Raw genomic sequence first — 22,670 nt, forward strand, 5'->3', positions numbered from 1 at the left:
AAAATAACTGTTGGGGATGTGGAGATGCCTATAGTCATCCTCGGGGACCCAGCCTACCCGCTAATGCCCTGGCTCATGAAGCCCTATACTGGCGCCCTGGACACTGAAAAAGAACTCTTCAACTACTGTCTGAGCAAGTGCAGAATGGTGGTGGAGTGTGCTTTTGGCCGTCTCAAGGGGAGATGGAGAAGCTTACTGACTCACTGTGATCTCAGCGAAACCAATATCCCCATTGTTATAGCAGCTTGCTGTGTGCTCCACAATCTCTGTGAGAGCAAGGGGGAGACCTTTATGGCGGGGTGGGAGGTTGAGGAAAATAGCCTGGCTTCTGATTACGCACAGCCAGACAGCCGGGCGATTAGAAGAGACCAGCGGGACGCGCTGTGCATCCGGGAGGCTTTGAAAGCTAAGTTCCTGAGTGAGCAGGGTAACCTGTGACTTTAAAGTTTGTGTACAGAGAAGCTGAACCTGCCCCCGTTTCTTTACCCAGTTAATGTTGACTATCCTATCCAGTTACATACCCCCTTCACCCCCCTTCCAACACACGTTTCGAAATAAAAATAGTTCTACTTTGTTAATGCACACCGTTTTCTTTACTACTGTTTTCGCGGGAATTTTTTAAAACTGGGATGCAGACTGTGGTGCGGAGCGGGTGTAGTGTAGTGACGCAAATGAAGCTTCTAAACTCAAGGATTGACAGGCTCCGCTGTGGTGGGATGGTTGTTTCAACGGAGCCTGTCACCCCTCCTGATCGGGACTGTGTGTATGGGGGGGCTATGTGACTTTGTGGCAGGGGGAGGACGGTTACAGATCCCCTGCTGCGTGGCTCTGTGATCCTGCATAAGGACCGCCGCTTAAGATCTGTAACTGCCCTCCCCCGCCACAAAGTCACAGAGCAACCCACCCCCCACCACATAACATGAAAACCACCTCCCAGACTAACCAGGGTAACTAGTCACTGCATCACTGCACTGTGTATGTGCCCTGCTGCTGTACCTGCCCCCGCCTATGTACCCTGCCAAAGGTGACTGTCCTGTCCAATTACCAACCCCCTTTCCCCTCCTCCTCCAAAAGAACATGATGGAAACAGTAGTTAACAAAAACGTATTTTTTATTATCAACTACACATGGAACTGGGAGGTGAAACTTGGACGGGGGCTTGTGTCAGGCGGGAAGGAAAGAACTTGTCAAATTTTGGGGAATGAGAGCCTTCTGCTACTAGAGCTCTCTGCAGGGGTGGAGTGAGAGTTAGCACGGACTCTGCCGCCTCTCCTTCTTTGGACTTTGGGTGAGGTGGGTATGGGACTTGGTGGCGGGGGAGGGCGGTTAGAGATAGACTGCAGCGGGGATCTGTCCTCCTGCCTCCGTTCCTGCAGAACATCCACAAGGCGCCGGAGCGTGTCTGTTTGCTCCCTCAGTAGTCCAAGCAGCGTTTGAGTCGCCTGCTGGTCTTCCTGCCGCCACCTCTCCTCCCGATCCATGTTTGCTTGGTGCATTTGGGACAAGTTCTCCCGCCACTGGGTCTGCTGTGCTGCCTGGGCTCGGGAGCAGGCCATAAGCTCCGAGAACATGTCCTCCCGTGTCCTCTTCTTCCTACGCCTAATCTGCGCTAGCCTCTGGGAGTGTGATGCCAGGCTAGGTTGTGAGACAGTCGCAGATGGGGCTGTGGAAATGGGAAAAAGGGACTGAATTCCTCAGAAAGATAAATGTAGTTGTGAACAAAGAACATAGTCTTTCTCTGTAAACAAGACCATGCACAGCACCTATCACATGCGCACTCAGCACAAGGTCGAATTCTCGGCCTTCGCATTCAGTGCCTGGGGTCTTGCACAGCACATTTGAGAAGCGGGGCAGCACGACAGAATTTCTGTTGCAGGCAGACATGGTAAGCCGTAGACTTGTGGCAGTTTAAAACTTTTATATTACCACTGGCCTCATTTCACATTGAAAGCAATGTCAGTCCCTGCTGCCAGCAATCCGGCAAGCGGGAACTCTGCCCCTGTCCCACCCCCTCGCAGCTGTCCCCAGGAACGATCCCTGTAGGCTGCCCCTCTCCCGCCTCCACCGCGTGGCTGCAAACCAGCGGTTACAGTTCTGTAAAGGAACGGGCAAGCAGTCCCAACACTAACATTCCCCTACCTAATTCAAAGCAGGTCACCATGAGCGACATCACCCTGATGAGGATCTCTGACAGCGAGAAAGAGAGAATGCTCCGGGAAAGCCTCCAAAGACCAGGGCCGTATGCCGCCCTGCTGTGCAGAGCAATGATTCCCGAGTACTTGATTGTCTCGTGGCGCGGCAACGTGTCGTACTACGGAGGACCCAATAAGGCCGCTCTCCCCAGGAACCTCATGCAACGGCTTTCCAATTACCTCCAGGAGAGCTTCATCGAGATGTCCCAGGAGGATTTCTGCTCTATCCCCGGACATATAGACCGCATTTTACTGTAGCTGCAGTAGCAGGGACTAAACAGTAGAGCGGCTTGGGCAGGACAATCACGCAAAACCGGACATTGCTAGATTTTTTTTCAAAACTTGCACTGCCCATGACTGAACCGTTAAGCGCCTAGGGCACAGTAATCATGAACAACCCATTCTTTTAATTGTTAATATTCCTGTTCTGTTAAAAGTAAATGTTTAGATGTTTACAACACTTACTGGCTGATCCTTCCCCAGATTCTGTGTCCGGGGTAATGGCTGGGGACGCTTGGTAGGGGATCTCTGTAAGGGTGATGAAGAGATCCTGGCTGTCGGGGAAATCAGCGTTGTGAGCGCTGCTGACTGCCTCGCCCTCCTCATCTCCTTCCTCATCTTCCCCGTCCCCTAACATGTCCGAGGAACCGGCCGTGGACAATATCCCATCCTCAGAGTCCACGGTCAGTGGTGGGGTAGTGGTGGCGGCCGCACCGAGGATGGAATGCAGTGCCTCGTAGAAACGGGATGTCTGGGGATGGGATCCGGAGTGTCCGTTTGCCTCTTTGGTCTTCTGGTAGCCTTGTCTCAGCTCCTTGATTTTCACGCGGCACTGCGTTGCATCCCGGCTGTATCCTCTCTCTGACATGTCTTTAGAGATCTTCTCATAGATCTTTGCATTCCGTTTCTTGGAGCGCAGCTCGGAAAGCACGGACTCATCGCCCCACACAGCGATGAGATCCAAGACTTCCCGATCAGTCCATGCTGGGGCCCTCTTTCTATTCAGAGACTGCACGGCCATCACTGCTGGAGAGCTCTGCATCGTTGCCAGTGCTGCTGAGCTCGCCACGATGTCCAGACAGGAAATGAGATTCAAACTGGCCAGACAGGAAAAGGAATTCAAATTCAAATTTTCCCGGGGCTTTTCATGTGTGGCTGGTCAGAGCATCCGAGCTCGTACTGCTGTCCAGAGCGTCAACAGAGTGGTGCACTGTGGGATAGCTCCCGGAGCTATTAGCGTCGATTTCCATCCACACCTAGCCTAATTCGACATGGCCATGTCGAATTTAGCGCTACTCCCCTCGTCGGGGAGGAGTACAGAAGTCGAATTAAAGAGACCTCTATGTCGAACTAAATAGCATCGCAGTGTGGACGGGTGCAGGGTTAATTCGATGTAACGGCGCTAACTTCGACATAAACGCCTAGTGTAGACCAGGCCTGAGAGATGAGGGTGAGATGAAGCTGGCAAAGTATCTGCTTATAGTTTGCTTGACTCTACTTAGCGTTATCAGCCCCTCATTTTCCTGAACTCCAAATTCACACATACAAAAGTCTATGTGTTTTTTAGTAGAAAGAATGTAAAAAGAGAAAATTATGCCCTGAGTGATAAAATGTTCATAATAAACTTGCTGTTTTGGAGGGAGAGAATGTAGCATTTTGCAGTTTCTAAGAGCGCATCAGCAGAATAGGGCAGAGAGAATATTATCTCTAAAAGCTTATGCATCATCCTCTTAAAATGTTAATGTCCCATTTCCAGCTGAACAAATAAACCTCTAGAAGTTGGATGCGACTAGTGCTAATGAATCTGAGTGCAGGCTGGGAAAATAAAGAACCTGCTTCTGATCACAAAAAAGCATCTTTCAAGGGGAAAAAAAATTAAGTCATTTATTTAAAAATTGCTCCATTAATTGCTGTGAACAAAGGACCATTAGTGTGAAAGGACCAAACTGTTTAAATTCTGAATACTTTATTTTCAGCAGGATTATAAACCAGATCCTTGACAAACCCTTCAAACAGAGCATGCAGGATGAAAAATTCAGGAGGCCTTAGCCTATTTACCAGCTCCCAGAGATGTTTTTGTTTTGTCTCCTTAATGGACTTGTGATGATCATGCATGTGTGTGTTTTAACAACAACAAAAATCCAAGTTCTGGCCGTAATAGGCTAGAATGTTTCATATGTCTTTGTTTTATGGTTTTCCTGGGATTTTTAGAGCCACAAGAATCTCCTGATAGACCAAAATAATGCAAGATCTGGTCTCAGATACTCTGGTATTGAGTGCAGCATAGATACATAAACAGATTTCTCAGCTATTTCCACCATTCAGGTGCTGAAATTATTATTATTTGTCATGTATTTCACAGTACCACGTAGATGTCCCAACCAAAATCAGGTCTCCATTGTGCTAGGTCAGTACAGACACGTGGAGGGCATTCCTGCCGCAAAGAGCTGACAGTCTAAACAGACAAGCGGACAGGCCGCTTTATTGAGTCTAGCCATTAGGTCACGCTGCCCTGAGTAGAAGGGCTGCCCTTATTGAGTCTGGCCATCAGACAATGCTGCCCTGAGGGGAAGGGCTGCTTTATGGACTCCAGCCATTAGGGTATACTTCCCTGAGAGGAAGTGCTGCTTTACTGACTCCAGCCACTAGGCCGTACTACCACATTTTGTAGTCAGGGTTGTGAACACAGGACCTAACTGGGTGCTATACAGTTTTTTCACCTTCTTCTCACCATACGTGACCCGGCACCTTGGACGGTGTATACCTACCCCGTGACACAGCCCTTGATGAGACATTTGTGTTGCTCTTTGACTTCAACATAAACACAAATATAAATTGTGAGACAATCTGTGTTATTCAGGCTTAGCTATATTCCACAGCTCCATGCTGAACACATTTCTGTCCTACAGCTGAGTTGGGACAGTATTAAAAATTCTTTACTGCTTAATGTCTGTTTGATTGTTTTCACCATTATTTTTCCGTACATTGAAATAGTTTAGTACAATTCTCCCAGAGGGAGATGTCTCCCAGTGGAAACCAGGTCAGAACAGCTCCTATCAGCTAGGTCAGGTGGACTCATTCATCCAATAGAACTGCATATCAGGAGGGTCCATCCTCAAGTCTTGGCCTTAGCACTATGAGGTGCGCTAATACTAGGGTGGTGGGTGCAGTATTAGAAACCTAAATGAGGGGTGATAGGTCTCTCCCATCTCTCTCTCTCTCTCACACACACACACAGTGAGCAAGTCTGTCTCTTTGATGGGCAATTCATTGATCCTTGACTATTAGCGGTAAATATGCCCAATGGCCTGTGATGGGATGTTAGATGGGATGGGATTTGAGTTACTACAGAGAATTCTTTCCTGGGCATCTGGCTACGCTCCTATGGAACCCCAACCAGATTTTACAGTTGCTCTGGCTGAACCAACCTGCAAGAGGATGATAGCGCACACATTGCCCACCTTCCCTATAGGGATGCATCCCGCCCTAGAGCACACTGGCACACCAGCTAGCACATGGGGATGCAGCTTGCCTGCCTCTTCACCAGGACAAAAGCTGTACAGGGCCCTCTTTCCATGCAGATATTGAGCCAGTAGCCAGGAAACAGACTTGCTACCTGAAGAGATCAGAACTAATAACCACACCACTCTCAAATTAAATACAAATCTCACTGAGTTCGATTTCCCTCCGCACGCTGTTCACCCCCACACGCAAAATCCCACTAACTTGTCAAGTTTACCTCCACAGGAATGGAGGAAAAAGGAGGGAGAAAGATTGTTTCATTATGTCTATTTTAACACTTGTGAGGAGGTGCTGAGATACGAGGTGATGGGGTGGGACAGAGAGACACAGAGACATGGATTTGATGCTCTGATGTATCTGAAATGTCAAACAGGCAGGAGCCCTGCATTACCTTGCCCGTAAACATTTTAGCGACAGGCTTGTTTCAAACACCAATAACGTGTACAACTAGTCACTCTGTTAGTTTCCCTTTAGATATAAGGAGGCTTGGCAGAATTCAATTTTATTTTTTTAATCATTTTAACAGGTAATAGCAATGGTCATTTTTTGCATATTTTATTTTTATTCATTTAAATTATCACAGTTGTGCAGAGTTATGGGTTTTAAGGCTTTTTTTAAATTATTTTTGTCAATTTAAATGTTCACAATTGTGGGAGATGATGGGGGGGGGAGGGTCAGCCAATAAATATTTAATGACAGTAGCCATTGAGATTCAAAAGTTAAAGCTTATAAGCATTAAAACAGAAATTGTCAACATTACATGTCAAAATATACAAAGTACATTCCCTTACATCAAACTCTACTAAGTTTCCAAGCAGCAGTTTTCTTACTTTGCCCATCTATTAATTTTGATTATTATAGATGGAACTATTTTGTTGGTTTGTGTATGGATGGTGAAATCAACGTTCACTGATATTTACCAGGAAAAATCTATTCCTTCAAAGCCTAGACATACAGCTACTGTGGCTGTGCGTGAAGTGTATTAACTCTGGAGCATTTACTCTATGTTCTGGGAGCTGCTATTGATTATACCCTAATAGATATTTCACTCCAACATAAAATGAAAAATCTTTTAAAAACTTTAAAGCATCTTTAGTTCCTCACACCTGTGATTCAAAGTGGCCTCATTTGGATGTCCCAGCAAAATTCCAAGAACAAATCAGCCAGCAGGATCAGGGGTCATTTAAGAGGGATTGGCTGGTGAAGAAGCTAAAAAGAAGATCAGTGGATCTGAAATACCCAAGGGGCATTTATTAAAGTGTTGCCATTACGTACTATTTAGGGCTATGTACTAGAACTTGTACTAGTAGAATAATTGCAGCTCAATGAGCACATGGCTTCATCTGCTGTTAAAAGGGAACATTTCCATAGGCTAATGACTTCTGCCTCTGAAATGATTGAGAAGGTATTGCTAAACATTCAGGCATATTCTTTGAAAAATCTCATTCACTAGATAAAACAGATGCCTCACAATAACGTGTGTGTGTACATGGCACATCTCTGTATGTGCACTATACACCACCAACTTCTCAACCTGTCAAATGGCTACTACACCTGTTTACACATGCAAATACCTGCCATACATTGCACAGAATATCAGAGAAAAGTAAGGCATTCAGCCTGAAAAATGTACCCTCTTTCCCCCAGGGGCTACCGGCCTCATCTGTACATGCTACTGCCTTAAGTGTGAGAAGCCCTTTATGAAGCCATATCCTATGTCTAATAATACTTTGCACTCACAGGCCTTGATCCTGAGCGGTGCTTGGTACAGGCAAGGGCGTGGCTGTGCAAAGATGGCTTTGAGTCGCCAGTGTCCTGAGGGCCATTTGATGCCAGCCTCAGTGCCTGGCATAACTTTCAACCACCTTAGAGATACTTGATATTACACTGACTGCCCACTACCCCAAGGGATCACTCTGGCAGCTGGAGATTACCAGAGCACAGAGGTGCACTGGGCATGCCCCCAGCACTATGGGTCAGCGGGGGTGGGAAGGGTGGCATATGAACTGCTATGGCTCCCTGACATCAGCCAAGGATTCCCCTCTACAGGGTGAACTATCCGGGAGCCGGCTTTAGAGCAGTATGAGCCACTGGGACGGTGCAGAGCCCACATCTCATAAAATCTCTCTTCCAAGGATCTCAAGAGCGTCTTAAAAACATGAGCAAATCAAGCCAAAGAACACCCCGTTAGGTAAGCAAATAACATTGCCATTTTACAGAAGGAGAAACTGAGTCATGGGCAAGTTAAATGGCTTACCCATGATTACATAGCAAGTAAATGGAAGAGGTAGGGAGGAGAACTGAGAAGCCCTGCCTCCCAGTCTGTTGCTCTAACCGCCGACCAAGAGTCCACTGCTCTAGCCAAGCCTCCTTTAGGTGAAGCAGCTGGGAGGGAATTGGTGGAGGAAAGCAGAGGATATTCCTCTACAGTTTGGCCAGATTTATTTAACATCATCCTAACTTTTCACTGGTGTCATTGTGGGATGTAGCACATTGCCAAGGGGCCTCTTGAGAACACCTCATGTCAGGTACGTCGGGGTCACTGTCTGAGACGAGACTGAAAATATAAACCTCCCTGGAGAGCTGGGGGGGGGGAGAGATAAGCACTGGGAAGGGAGCCAAGACCTAAGGAACTCAAGAACTGGAGCTCTTCCAAGGGAAGTGCATGGTGAGAGCTGGCAGGTGTCCTGTTCATAGAGACTATCTGTCACACTCAGCCAGATTATCAGAAAATAGAGTTCCAGGCAAGACGATATAAATCCTTCCACCTCACACTTCCACGGCTCTGGACCCGGAGGTGTTTATTGCAGGGAACGGAGCCTTGATCCATGAGAAATAGGAGCCCAATCAGTCCCCGCCCCTCCCAATAAGAAGAGGGGCAAAGCCACAACGCTTTCCCTTAGCCCTGATGTGTCTTCCTTTCTACAGATTTCATGCAGACTTTATATCTTATGCTGCAGAGTATCACTGACGCGGCTTAAATGAATTGCTATGCTAGGTTCACTGCAGGGGACAGGGTTGGGATAGCCATGATTTATGCACAGCTTCCACTGCACTTGCTGACACATAGGCAAATAAATAATAATAATTAATAACAAGTCCAGCTTAGCAAACTTAGTGGAATGTGTTCCTGTTAGAGATGCTCTCGCAGTGCTGGATTTGAGCTGAACGACACCAGCTCTGCAGTTCGGATCCAGGCTCTGTTTTATTTACCCCCGCCAAAGTCTACAGCTGGGATGGGGAGAGTTTGGAGATTTCGGAGTTGTTCGTCTACTCTGGTTTCATTGCTCTGGCATCTGGCTGCGATAACAACGATTTAAACAAACCGAACTTAAAAGAATTGCAGCCGGAGACAACCAGTTTCAGTGAATAAAACTGCAGTTCTGCTGCACCCGGTAATCAAAAGCCTGTGTAACCAATGCTGGCTGATCTCGGGTTCTGGGAGACCACCAGGTTGCAGGAGTTACTGCACACAACCCGCGAGACCCTCAGCTGAAAATGCTCATCGACCAGGCTCAATTCACAAACCCGCAGGGATCAGTCCAAACAGCTTGGAGGGGACACATAAGGGAAAAGCTGCCTCCTGGGTAGTTGAGATTTAAAGATGGGATCCACTACTTTGAATTGTACCCAGCAGCGTCTAGGCAGCCACAGAAGAGCCCTGGTATAATGTGCTGGGACAAATGCTGGCAGTAAGTCCTGGCTTTGCACTCAGCACCCCACAGAAAGCATCTGACACCTGTTGAAGTCTAGCCAAAGCTGCTAAATTTTGCATGACACTCAACTTCGTTCTGCCAGGCCTTTGTAAATAGGAATTGACAGGCTGGGGTGTGAGCTGTGGGCGCGTGCATTGGGAATAGCGAGCCCGATTCATGACTCGGCAACACTAGTTTTCCACTGAAGTCAGTAGAGTCACCCTGGGGTAAAAACCGGTGTAACAGAGCGGTGAATCAGGCCCGGTTTTTGCTATGAATTTCCTCTGCTTTGTGGTTAGCGACTAGCTCTCCAGCTAGTCCCGTTTCCTCTGTAAGTCGCTTTTTCGTTACTCTGAAGTGCTGTGTTTGCTGAATAGTTTAGAACAATAATTTTCAGGTTCAATAGTCCAACTGTTCCCTTTGGACCGTTGGCTTTTAAGTGTTGTGTGGGTTGGCCACATGATTTTGTTTCTGTTCCCCGATTGGATGGATGACATGTTTTAAATAACAGCCTAATGAATGGCAGAAAACCAATAGCAAACAAGTATCAGTGGGGTAGCCGTGTTAGTCTGAATCTGTAAAAAGCAACAGAGGGTCCTGTGGCACCTTAGAGAACTAACAGAAGTATTGGGAGCATAAGCTTTCGTGGGTAAGAACCTCACTTCTTCAGATGCAATAGCAAACATACTTTCCGGTATGAATAATCATTTGAACTAAAACTTATTAAATGTTTAGGATTTGTGAGCACTTTGAAGAATATCTGGTGGCTATCCGAACAGTTGCGAAGGATGAATATAGAAACCCATGAATCATGGTGAACCAAACATGGCATATTCTCTCACATGAGTATTTAAATGATTTTATTAGATCTCGGTCCTGCTCCTCTCCTGCACTTGGACTGCTTTATGCTGCACCCCCGTGTAAAGCTGTCATGAAGCCAGCCTGTCTGGCCATGGGAGGATCACCCTATCATAAGATCCAAGCGGCACAGTGCCAAGATAACAGTATCTATGCCACACATACCACTGGAGTAGGCATAGAGGACATGGCTGGGGGGAAAGTGGAGTGGCCAGGGCTTCCCTACACTCTGGTGATCCCCAGCTTCAGTATCAGCCCCGTGGAGCCATTGACAGCTGGTGCAAGTTAGAGCAGTCCTCAGGCTGCTCTGACACAAGGGAACCAGCCTGGTCCACAACACCCCCAAATTGACAGCCTTAACACCACCTTTGCACCCCTTCACCCTTCAGGAGTTGTGTTGCATGCTCTGTGGAGGATCAGGGCTATATTGTGATTCATTCATTAATCTCTCTCTCTTTTTCTCATTTACCTTGACCCCTCCACTTCTCTCTCTCTCTCTCACTCCTCCTGTTTCTCTCATTGTTCCTGTTCATTTGTTCTATTTGTTGTATTAAGTCCAGCCGCTGTATAATAAACAATGGCATGCAGCAAATGGGTGCTTTACGCAGAGGCTAGAGGACATTTAAAGTCTAAATTAAATCCATTTATAATACATAAAGCTCCAAATCTGCTGTCTCTTAACAAAAAAGTTTAAGAAATGTTCCCATAAATCATGTTTAAGTTTATTTAGCATTTGCAAACCACACATACTGCTTAACAACAGGGCTGCTACAACGTCCCGTGCCAGTGAACATAGCACCAGTCTCCTTGTGGCGGATTTCCCCCCCCAGTACGAACTATCAACCAAGTTATTATGGGAAATATTCCTGTGCACAAGCCGCTATTTATTGCAATGCCATGAATCTGTAACTGCGTGAACATACAGATACCACAGTCGACAGCCACACCACACATAGGCGGCATTGGGAAGATCCATCGACTTTAAGGCCAGGAGGGACAGTAAAGGTGATCTAGTCTGACCACCTGTTTCACAGATCAGAGAATTTCGCCCTCTGATTCCTGCGTCAGGCCAGCACTTCTGGTTATCTCATCCAGCGCTCCTTAGGTGGTGTCCCAGATCCACAGGTCTGGTGCTCTGGAACAGTGCCTAGGACAGGGAGGCCCCCTTCAGTGTGCCAGACCCTCCCCTCACCCTTTAGGGTCTCACTTTTTCCTGAGGATAAGCCAATTGGCTTCCCCAAGACCAAACCTCGGAGACTTTAGCACCCCTGCTTCACACCATGAGCTCTGTTCAGCGAGTCCACCTGAGTTGGACGCCTGAGAGAGACTTGTACACCCAAAGGGAGCAGTGCACCCCCAACTTCAGCATCTGCCGGGACTCTCAGCGAGTGTTCTGAAAGCAGCAGGGGTTATTAGTTGGTTGGAACACAGCATAGAAAGTCCTTGGTTAGCACAGAGAGCAGAAAGTTACAGCATGGTCCATCTTGGTCAGCCCAGAGCCCTCTGGCCTCTTTTTTGTCCCAGTTCAGGAGAGTCTCCAGCTTCCAGCAGCCCACACTTAACAACCTCCCACCTGGCCCCTCCCCAGTCCTTTGTTCTTGAGCCAAGGCAACCATTGTCACCTGGCCCTCCTCCTCAGCCCTTTGTTCTCCAGCTGGTCAAACACGGCTGGCTTCCTGCAGAGAGATGGGCCATCCGTGATCGTTAGTTGCTTGGTACCAAATATCTGGACAATTGGAGTGGCCACTGTCTTCTCAGACTCTCCATGGACATGGGCCCCAGGCCCCAGACAGCTTTGCAGAGAGTAAACAATCTTTTCCCACCACCTAGTTAACATTGCAGCATATAGGGGAAACTGAGGCACCCACACTATTCATACAAAATATTACAGAAAATTCCCACTCCGTGACAGACGGCCACAGTTCAAAGTTGGACAAGGAGTGAGAACATGGGGAGTGGAACATTATGAAGAGGGGCTGGAATCCCTATAAAGGGGCCACAGACCGAGGAAATTAACTCAGCATCTTCTGCTCCCAAAACCATGGGAGGGCATGTGCCATTAGGAGTCTGTCAGTAATAACAGTGCCCCTAATTACCCATAGGCCTCCAGCCACTGGAGGCAGTGGTGCACATACACACTAGTACATTATGGCAACTTGCACCAATTTTACCCAGACAGGAGCTTCAACACCGCTTTCCATGAAGAAAACTCAAGAAGTTCCACTTAGCTGAGCAAATCTTTACATTTGCTTGTGTGCCAACATTTTTTTGCTGAGAAATCTTGCTACTTTAGCTGCAAAACCAACTTTTTAGAAAGATGAAATGGTACTTCTTTGTCTGTTTGATCCTTTTCCAAACCCAAAAGATGGATTTCAGTGAGACCATGCATGAGTTTATTTATGCCATGGGCAAGAGTTTTGTTGCCCAGTTTTAATACAAATCCCCAGTAAAGGGCTGTGATTGTCTTCATAAAATAAATACATTAAGGTGAATGTAAGTTCACGGACAGTGATGACTTGACAGTCCTGGAGACCAAAGTCTTTTGTTTATCCACAGCACAGGTACAAGCTAGGCAGTAGCAACACAATTCAGCCTTGCCTTGCGAGAAAGAGGAATGGAGGATACCAGCCTTGCTAGAAAATGGACAGAGGTCCCTGACCCCAACGTATTACACATATCTCAACTGAACAGCCGTCTGATGGTAGCAACTTTCAGTCTGCAGCTGGGACTGGTGACTTAGCGGTATGAGGCTCCATACTTTATCACTGATCCCTTGAGCCATCCAGTCCTTCATGGTGGCAGTTTTAAGAATGGGACATGAGACAAAGCCTCTTATAGATGGAGCAGTGCAAAGTATCACACAGAAAATGGGCAGGTTTGGGAAGTGGGTAAAGGTAGAGAAGAGTCCTTGTCTGCAGGGGCACTGGAACAATTTGCATAGTAGGGGTGCTGAGAGCCAAACTGTAAACCTTGTATATAGACTCATAGACTCATAGACTTTAAGGTCAGAAGGGACCATTATGATCATCTGGTCTGACCCCCTGCATGCTGCAGGCCATAAAGCCGTCCCTACCCCTTCCCTGGACTCTGCTGTTGAAGTCCCCAATCCTGTTTTTAGTGACTGCAATCGGCAGAGACCCTCCTGCTAGAGATCCCTGCCCCATGCTGCGGAGGAAGGCGAAAAACCTCCAGAGGCTCAGCCAATCTGCCCTGGAGGAAAATTCCTTCCCGACCCCAAATGTGGCGATCAGTAAGACCCCGAGCATATAGGCAAGAGTCTCCAGCCCGACCCCGTTAGCCATTATACTATTTACCCACCATTGCTTGGCTTTCCTTGACTACTATGTTTTACCATTAAACCATTCCCTCCATAAACTTATCTAACTTTATCTTAAAACCAGACAGGTCCGTCGCCCCCACCGTTTCCCTCGGTAGGCCGTTCCAATATTTCACCCCTCTGACGGTCAGAAACCTTCGTCTAATTTCAAGTCTGAACTTCCCCACGGCCAGTTTGTATCCATTCGTTCTGGTATCCACGTTAGTACTAAGCTGGAATAATTCTTCTCCCTCCCTTGTATTAATCCCTCTAATATATTTAAAGATAGCAATCATATCCCCCCTCAGCCTTCGCTTTGTCAGACTAAACAACCCAAGCTCCTCTAGTCTCCTTTCGTACGACAGCTTTTCCATTCCTCTGATCATCCTAGTGGCCCTTCTCTGCACCCGTTCCAGTTTGAGTTCATCTTTTTTAAACATGGGAGACCAGAACTGCACACAGTACTCCAAATGAGGTGAAAAGCCAGGGGGTGCAGCAGCACCCTGGTTCCAGCACCTATTCTTGTCTGCTGAGAGGCAATATTGATGTCAACTACAGCAAAGAGAGGATGGGCAGGGTCCCCTACCCTGTCCACCTGAACTTTGCAAGAGCAAGCGTCTGCAACACCTCCTTTTACAGCTACAGTCCATGGTTCTGCGATTAACAAATTCTTCCTGCCTGGAAAAATCTTGTTCCAGAATCAGATTTTCTCCTGTAAACAAAGGTATTTCCCAGAGCCAGAAGACAACTGGTTTTGCCACAAAAGCCATGTTCCCTAATGGGCACAGGGACCAAACTCATTGGAGGAATATTCCAGCCTCCCGTGCTGGGAATATTTTGACACACTCACCATGAGGGTGTATCTATTGTCCTTGTATGTCCATTTTTCTCTCAGTACCTGCTCAGGGTTCAGCAAAGGCAGAATTGTCCCTTGGATGCTAAGGATCTGGGGCAGCTTTGTGAGTGAGATGATTACAGCATTCCCATCCGTTCTGGGATCCTGGCTAGACTTGTTTGTGCTTCCCCAGAGAGACTGGCCTTACAGCCTGAGAAATGTTTTACTTTCAAAGCCGAGGAATTAAAAGGTAGAGGGGTTAGTGAGCTTAAACCAGTGCCAGAGAGACAATAGGAAAAACTGGCTCAGGACCATCCCTGTCGTGGCAGTAACCATCAGAGGCTAGTGCCTTGGTCCAGCCCTAAGACTTGGGTCAGAGCTGCCACCAAGAAAGGAATCATGCTTCTAGCTTATTAGCCATGCTCCCTCCTCTGAGTTGTCAAGTTGCCCCTGGAGAAAGACATGCGGAGAGCAGGCCTGCTGCTTTCGGCAGCACTGCTGTGGTGAATGGCAGAGATGACCCCGAGAGCCTGACACTTGGACGAGTTTGGGTTGAAAGTAACCCTCAGGTTCTGGACCAGCCTAAGGGAGACCATGGCCTTCCCCTGAGGCAACAAGCTTTGCGTCTAGAGCACCAGGCACGCTGGCTTTGTGTCCACAGCACTAAGCAATCCCAGCTTTGCAAAGAACCATCTAAAATAACCTGAGACCAATGGTAAAATAAGGAACTGATGTTGCAATTAATTTTCTTTGCCACTGATGACAATCAAAAAGGTTCATTTAGTGCCTGCCCTGCAGCTGCAAGTCAGCTGAACAACGCTTGCTCTTTGCTGTCTTAAATTAAGCACGGGGAGGAGGGAGAGAGCCCTAATTTTTGTGTATATATCAGTTTTCTTATGCTAACCGACGATCACGTACATGTATCCTTTGGTCATTGAGGGCCTGATCCTGAAAGGGGCCCAGGACCCTCCTGTGAGGTGCCTCAACATCATCAACTCCCACTGACCTTCAAAGGAGTTGAAGGTACTGAGTGCATTCCCGAATCAAGGCCTAAAGCAGATGTGCACATCATGCAAAGAGAGCTGCACCTGGAACTCGGGTCTGAACAAAGTCTTATTAGGCTGGCGTCAGCTGCATAATCCAAAGGCTCACCAAGCCGTAGCAGTCTCTGTGCCGTGATGCACTGCGCAGCAGATCCTGTGCACAGAACGTAAATTGCCTGGGCTAGGAGATGCTAGGGAACGAGCTCCATCTTCACACCCAAGAATTCTTCTCTCTGCATTTTAGGAAGGGGATCAGCTCTCGGTTGTCAAGCTGAACCAGTGCATGCCATTGACCCACGTCGTTCCAGTTCCCAGTTGGATTACAGCTCCAGCAAGGAGGCTTGCTCAGACCCAAATGGCAGATGTTTTTTATAATCCACTTAATGAACATGAAGGAACTCAGCCTGTGACTCCAATTGCCTGTTAAACAGTTCTTTCAAAGTCATCTTGCCAAGCTCCTCAAATTATGTGGCAAGAGCTCTCAGCGTCACGTAGTCTCCAGTTTCTCAAACACTTCCACAGAATTAGGCCCTGGCCTCCTGTAAGGGTGAACCCTGTGCTTGCAACAATCACATGTAAGCACATTTTTCGCTAGCCGAGGCATAGCACCGTTTCCTTGATTGTTTTGCACAGGGGACTAGCTCCTCTGCCGGTGTAAATTGGCAAACTCCATTAACTTCAAAGGAAACTGCTATAACTGCTAGCAACAACTGTGCTCAGACAGGATTGTTTCAAGCACAAGTTCATCCTTGCAGGGCTCAGAGCCTAACTCTGTTGAAATGTTGGTGTAATGAGACGATATGTGCATCTGAGAGCCTTTGCTGCATCATCTGGTTCTGCTCTAGGTGGTTGTTTTTTTTAAATTCTAATAACTATGTTTATAAGGCAGGCTAAATGTGAGTATTGCTAGGAATGGTTTCAATCAGAACCTTAAACACAAAGAACTCAACACGAAATGATTTCAAGGTAACATAATCATATACAACTTATAGCTCAATAAAATCATCTTGAAAAGACTCTCACTATCAGTTTATTCTAGGCCCAAAAATTAGCCAGTTTTTTTTAAAGCAAAAGGATTTTTAAAACAATTAATAGGATTAGAAATGAAGCTTTAGTTTGGCTTACAATGTAGTATCTTTGGGGCACAGCCCACCTTTTTCATGTGTGTTTGTACAGTGCCTAGCACAATGGGGTCCTGTGCCTTTTCTGGGGCTCCTAAGAACTACCCCAATACAAACAGTAAACAATAATACTTACAAAATAATTGAGAGGACTGGCTGCATCGTGGGATTAGCTCTCGTCATCAGTTCAAACCTAAGTGAGGTCAGTAGTGAGTGAGGATCAGTGCCATCAGTGGCTATTGGTGGCTCTCGGCCCAGTTCCTAGTGGACAGGAGTCTGAGACACTAAAAATGGCCATCAACGCAATTTCTGTTCCTGGCTGATAGTCTCTGCAAAGAAGCCATAGGTTCCATGAGCCACAGAGAGTGAACTACCTTCTCACTCCTAGAGGTGATCACTTAGGTCAGCTGCAAAGAATGTTGTTGCAGCTGGGGACAGTGTGTAGGAAGCTTGGACTGCAACTCTCTGTATTGTACTGGTCCTGGCGAGAAGGCTCCAGTCTGTAAGCCTGCTACTATGGCCCCCGTCACCAGCATGCCTCTTCCCCTATCGCCACCAATCAAAGAAGAAGAACTCAAACACACAAGCAAATACACAATATGGATAATGGCACTGGCTTCTCTTGTAGCATTGGGAAAGGTGCCCCTTGAGGAAGCACTACCTTGCCTGAACCTCACTGGTGAATTATGGGGCTCCTGGGTTGTGACAAATCCTGTGCTTCAGTGTGCCCAAAATGAACCATTATGTCTCCAACCCGCTATGAAATAATCCCACTGAAACCAGCTGACCTGTCACAGGCTGCACAGATAACACTGAAATACACAGCACTTAATGCAGTAGGGGATCTGTCAAAAACAATAAAGATTGGTGTAAAAACAAGCAGCGAGATATCGACCCGCTATATTGTAGTTGCTGTGAAAATAACTGCATTGCATCCCTTCCCTTTAATTTCTCTGTCTTAATAACCGTCTGTCAAGGCTCAGGCATAGGCATGATGCAGAAGAGGGCTGTAAAGCCAGCTTGCAGCCTGACCTTGCCGAACAATACTCCCTAGAAGTGGTGTCTATAGAAACCACATCAGCCAGGCAAATCCAGTTACACTGGAAACAAATCTGTCCAGCCTGGAGCATCTGCATGAAGCACTTCTAGAGAGCTCACAAGGAGGCTACACGTTTCAGGCTATCTCCTTGGCTGTAACATTACAAAACAAACCTGTGTAGTGTCCTCTGCAATGTGCCTCTGTGGTACAATTACCCAGCCCTACGCTTTGGAAACAGGATTAACGTGAGTGGCGCTTGAAAGGTGCAGGAAGCATTCAACGCTTCTTTCAGAGGAGGCTTAAAAGCTTGACCCCTCTGTTGTTGATGATCTCCTGGCACCTGTTCCCAACAGCTGTGCTGTTAATTCCAATATCCCGGTTGGATTGCATGATGGGTAAGTGCGTTCTGATTAACTCAGTTCCCCACGACCATTTCCAGTTGATAGGATGTGCTGCATGTCCCACCCTGGACTGCTGGGGAGTGCTGCCATGCATCCTTAGACAGTCCCCGTGTGGCACTGTAAAGGCCTGGGCTTCATTTCAATAGCTCTTCGATTCAGGAATAGGAAAGGAGAGCTGAGATTCTGCTCTTGTTTTATAAAACAAAATGAAGGATCTAGACTGTTCTCAGTGGTACCAGATGATAGAACAAGGAGTAATGGTCTCAAGTTGCAGTGGAGGAGGTTTAGGTTGGATATTAGGAAAAACTTTTTCACTAGGAGGGTGGTGAAGCACTGGAATGGGTTACCTAGGGAGGTGGTGGAATCTCCTTCCTTAGAGGTTTCTAAGGTCAGGCTTGAAAAAGCCCTGGCTGCGATGATTTAGTTGGGAATTGGTCCTGCTTTGAGCAGGGGGTTGGACTAGATGACCTCCTGAGGTCCCTTCCAACCCTTATATTCTATGATTCTATGATTTAACCCAAGGCCATTTCATCAGAGAACACACTCCTGCCCAGCAGAAAAGTGGCAAGCTCCTTCCAAGAAAACCATTTTCCCGCTCCCAGGACACAGTTACCCCAGAAGTATTTGGGTGTCTGAATCTTCCAGGAACCCACAGTTGCACCAGGAGCTTGTACCCATTGCTCAGGAGTGCAACAGAGTCACACTAGGAGTCTTTATGGAAAGCCCCTATCTCTTGCTGAAAATGAGCCACTTCTTCCTGTACCTTGATGTCTTCTGCTTGGCCTCTTAACCAAGGGGGAAGGGGGAATCATGTTCCTCCCATGAGCTGCGGCTCTGTGTGGGGTTGCCTGGTAAAGCTGTGGGCTGGATAGCCAAAGAGAATGACTTACCTTCGGGTAAGGCAGCCCCAGAGCTGGCTATTATGGACCAAATGAAATTGTGGGAGTCAGCCGTGACTTGCCCCAAGCTTCTCCAGAACCTGCCCTAGCTCGTGGCATGTAAACTCTTCTTTGCTTCCAGGTCTCCCTGCAGCTCCTTTCAGACCCACCCTCCCTTATTTTGTTCAGCTAATTGGTATTATTCGTACCCCACCGTCCTTGCTCCTTAGGCTGAGCCAGCACCCACAGTTCAAGTGAGGACGAGAGAAGCTCGTGCTGGAATGGCATAGGCCCAAAGTGATGAAATGGGGGCGGGTGTGCAGGAAATTACCACAAGGAAGAGAAGCCCCAAACGAAGCCATTGGGGATGTGATTTCCATGGCAATAGCCCCACACTCCCCAGGTGTTGCCCTGAATCGAGACGGTTGGAAGTGATCTTCGACGCTGTGACTGTCATATGTGTTCTTCCACTGCTCTAGGCTGCCTTTCTGGGAACGTGAGTCTGGATGCCAGCTCAGAGGGAAATCTGTGGAATGAGAGAAATCAATCCCAAAAGTCTTGCAGTGAACATGCTCACGTGTGGGCCACTGACATTGACTGGAGGAAATTGAAACTGCTCCCCTATGTGTCATATGCCCTATACTGCTAGTAACTGAGATTCTCCTTTAGTTCAAGTGGCAGGAGGCTATGACTTAGTGCAGGAGTAACTTGTATTGCAGTCAAGTTTTGAGCAGCCATCGGGTGTCGCATAGTGACAACTGTGAAGTCCTAGATACCCAGAGATTTGTTAAAGTATCAAATTTACCAGGAATGCCAAAATCACACAGTAGGTGTGCCAGATATCAGGCTGTACCTTGTCTCTTGAATCTCAAAGAAAACAGGAATGATCCCAATATTTTGATCCCCCAATGACTTTTTCAAGAGTCACGGTAATGGATCTGGCTCAAAATTCTCAGGAAAGCCATTTCTGTTCCTTATTGTTATTTATATTGTGGCAGTTTCTAGGGGTCCCAGCAGAGGTTGGGGTCTCACTGTGAGAGATGCTGTAAACACATAGGACAAGAAAGTGACTTTCCCTGGGAGCATGAGATCTAAATAGACAAGACGGAAAAAGGGTTGGCGAAAAGAAGTGTTATTATCATAGAACGTCAGGGTTGGAAGGGACTCAGGAGGTCATCTAGTCTAAGCCCCTGCTCAAAGCAGGACCAATCCCCAGACAAATTTTTGCCCCTGTTCCTTAAATGGCCCCCTCAAGGATTGAACTCAGAACCTTGGGTTTAGTGGGCTAATGCTTAAACCATTGAGGATCCCACCCCCCAATTGTCCATATGTTACAAGTAAGGAACTGAAGCACAGAGAGATTAAGTGATTTCTGAAGGTCACACAACAAGTACGTGACAAGAACTGAATGCAACTGTCCTAAGACCCAGTCCTGTGGCTTTCTCTTCCCTGATCCCTCTCTCCTTTTCTCTAAGGCAGCCAATCCAACTTCTCTCTATAGAAAGCTTGAGATAGCTGTGGTAGATGCATTACTTAAAGGAGAAAATATCTGAAATTATCCCTTCTTCGCTCCACTTAGTACCAGGGGAAATCTCCACTTCCACCTGGTAACTGTGTTAACAGTTTAATTCCAAAATGACTGTATGGCAGCAAGGTATTAGCATGATAATGATCCACTAAATACAAGAATACTTCTGCCCATTAAACCTGGGTGCAGGGTCCATGGTAATTCTTTTTAAACTCCATGAAGTTAAATTACCAAGAAATCTGTAGGAGTGGGTAATGGCTCTACTTAAGGGACAGGTAATTTTCCTACAAAGCCTTATGCTCTGTAGTTACAATGCTGGGAATGAGTATTTAAATTATACGTGAGATCTGTGGGCAACAGCATCTCCACTGGGGCCTTCAAGGGGAACGCTGACACTTCTGAGCTATTAATACTTAAAACTTAAGGGCCAGATTGTGAGTTCTTGGCGCCTGTTGCTTAGCAGTTACTCACACAAGTAGTTCCATTGTCTTCAGCAGGGGGATAATAATCTGGCCCTAAAACTATCAGAAAGTGTTGCCAAACTGTGATACTCAGAGGGATGAAATAATTCCCCTCTGTGGTCCCTCAGGACAGTGTCCCAAATTCAGGCCCGGTGGAAGCTAGTGCATCTGCTTTATCTTCAGCAGAACTGCCCCCCACTCCTATGGAACTCGAATTTGGCCTGGCGCATGGGTGTGAATGAAGGTGTGTACGTGAGTGGCAAGTGTGCATAACGTTCATCTATAATGAATGGTGAGCGGCGGGCTGGCGTGTGTTTCTGTGTGAGCCCGTAGGAAGGGTGTGACGATGAATGGTTTTGTGCGTGGCAGGCATGGATACGTGACTAGTGGTGCATTTGTGGCTGTATTTGGAGAGAGGCATTTGCCAGGAGCATTTGACTGGGTGAGTGTGAGTGCATTTGCCCCAGTACTGTTCATGTCGAAAGACAGCTTGTCTTGAACGTTCAAACTTCCCCATTTCATAAATATAACACATTCATATTCATTATGCCACACGCGCTATCATTTTGGAAGGAGATTACTGGGGATTCGCCATTTTCTCTCCATCACATTTTCCAATTAGGATCCCCTGTTTTGCAAATAATAAGCTTTTTGTTGCCAGAGGCTTTGCAGGAGAGCTCCAGAGAGGGCTTTAGAGCTCTGCTCAACATCCGTTTAAGGAACAAGTGAAAATTGAAGAACAATTATATTTTTAATGACAGGTTAATCTTGCTGCACTAAATATGATTAGAGAAAAGCTTGGCTGGTGTGGAGGAATTCAGGAGGTGCCAGGAGCCGTTCCCTTACAAAAGGGGAAAGTCTGGGCATGCACCGACACATGAGCCAGCAGTGGCTACTGAAGAGACAAAAGGGCAAGGATTTGGGAGCTGTTGTGGGAGAGGACCATGGAGAAGGGAGGGAGAGACACAGAGGTGGCTTGGGGCCTTATCCTGTCTCGTCTGAGTAGATTTTGAGCAATAGAGGGTGCTCACATTGCTCGGGGTTACTCATGTAAGAGCTTGCAGGCTTGGCCTCTTGTTTAGTACCTGCAATGAAAACTGAAGAGTTGTTTCACTCCTCACAGATGTAGGTGACAACACAAGATGCAGAGCAGTGGAGGAGCAGCCCTGGAATTTATGGGGGTCACCACAATGACATTGTATACCAGGGATCGGTAACCTTTGGCATGTGGCCCGGGAAGTGCAGCCAGCACATCCCTCAGCCCACGCTGCTTCCCGCAGCCCCCATTGGCCTGGTACGGTGAACCGCGGCCAATGGGAGCTGCCATCGGCCGAACCTGCGGACGCTGCAGGTAAACAAACTGGCCCGGTCCGCCAGCAACTTTCCCTGATGGGCTGTGTGCCAAAGGTTGCCAATCCCTGCTGTATACCTTAGGCAAGACATTTCATCTCTTGTGCCTCAGTTCTCCATCTGTAAAATGGGGATTATAGCGTATACCCACCTAACGGGTGTGTGAGGATAAACAGTAACAGCTGTGAGGTACCTGGATGCTCTGGTAAAGGGGGGCCATACACATACCTAAGAGAGGTAGATATTGAGCCCAACTGATGACAGTTTTGTCTCTACATATGTGGATAATGGTACATCATGTTTCTGCAAAGTGAATTATAGAGAGTGTGATGGGGAACGAATTGAAATACCATTCAGAATTCACAGCTATTAGTGAACCTTTCCCAGCACTATTCGCCCTCTTCTGGTTACCATTCGCTCTCTGTAGTTTC

The sequence above is a fragment of the Chrysemys picta genome, chromosome 10 (genome assembly GCF_011386835.1).
Source record: "Chrysemys picta bellii isolate R12L10 chromosome 10, ASM1138683v2, whole genome shotgun sequence".
NCBI classification, from domain to species: domain Eukaryota; kingdom Metazoa; phylum Chordata; order Testudines; family Emydidae; genus Chrysemys; species Chrysemys picta.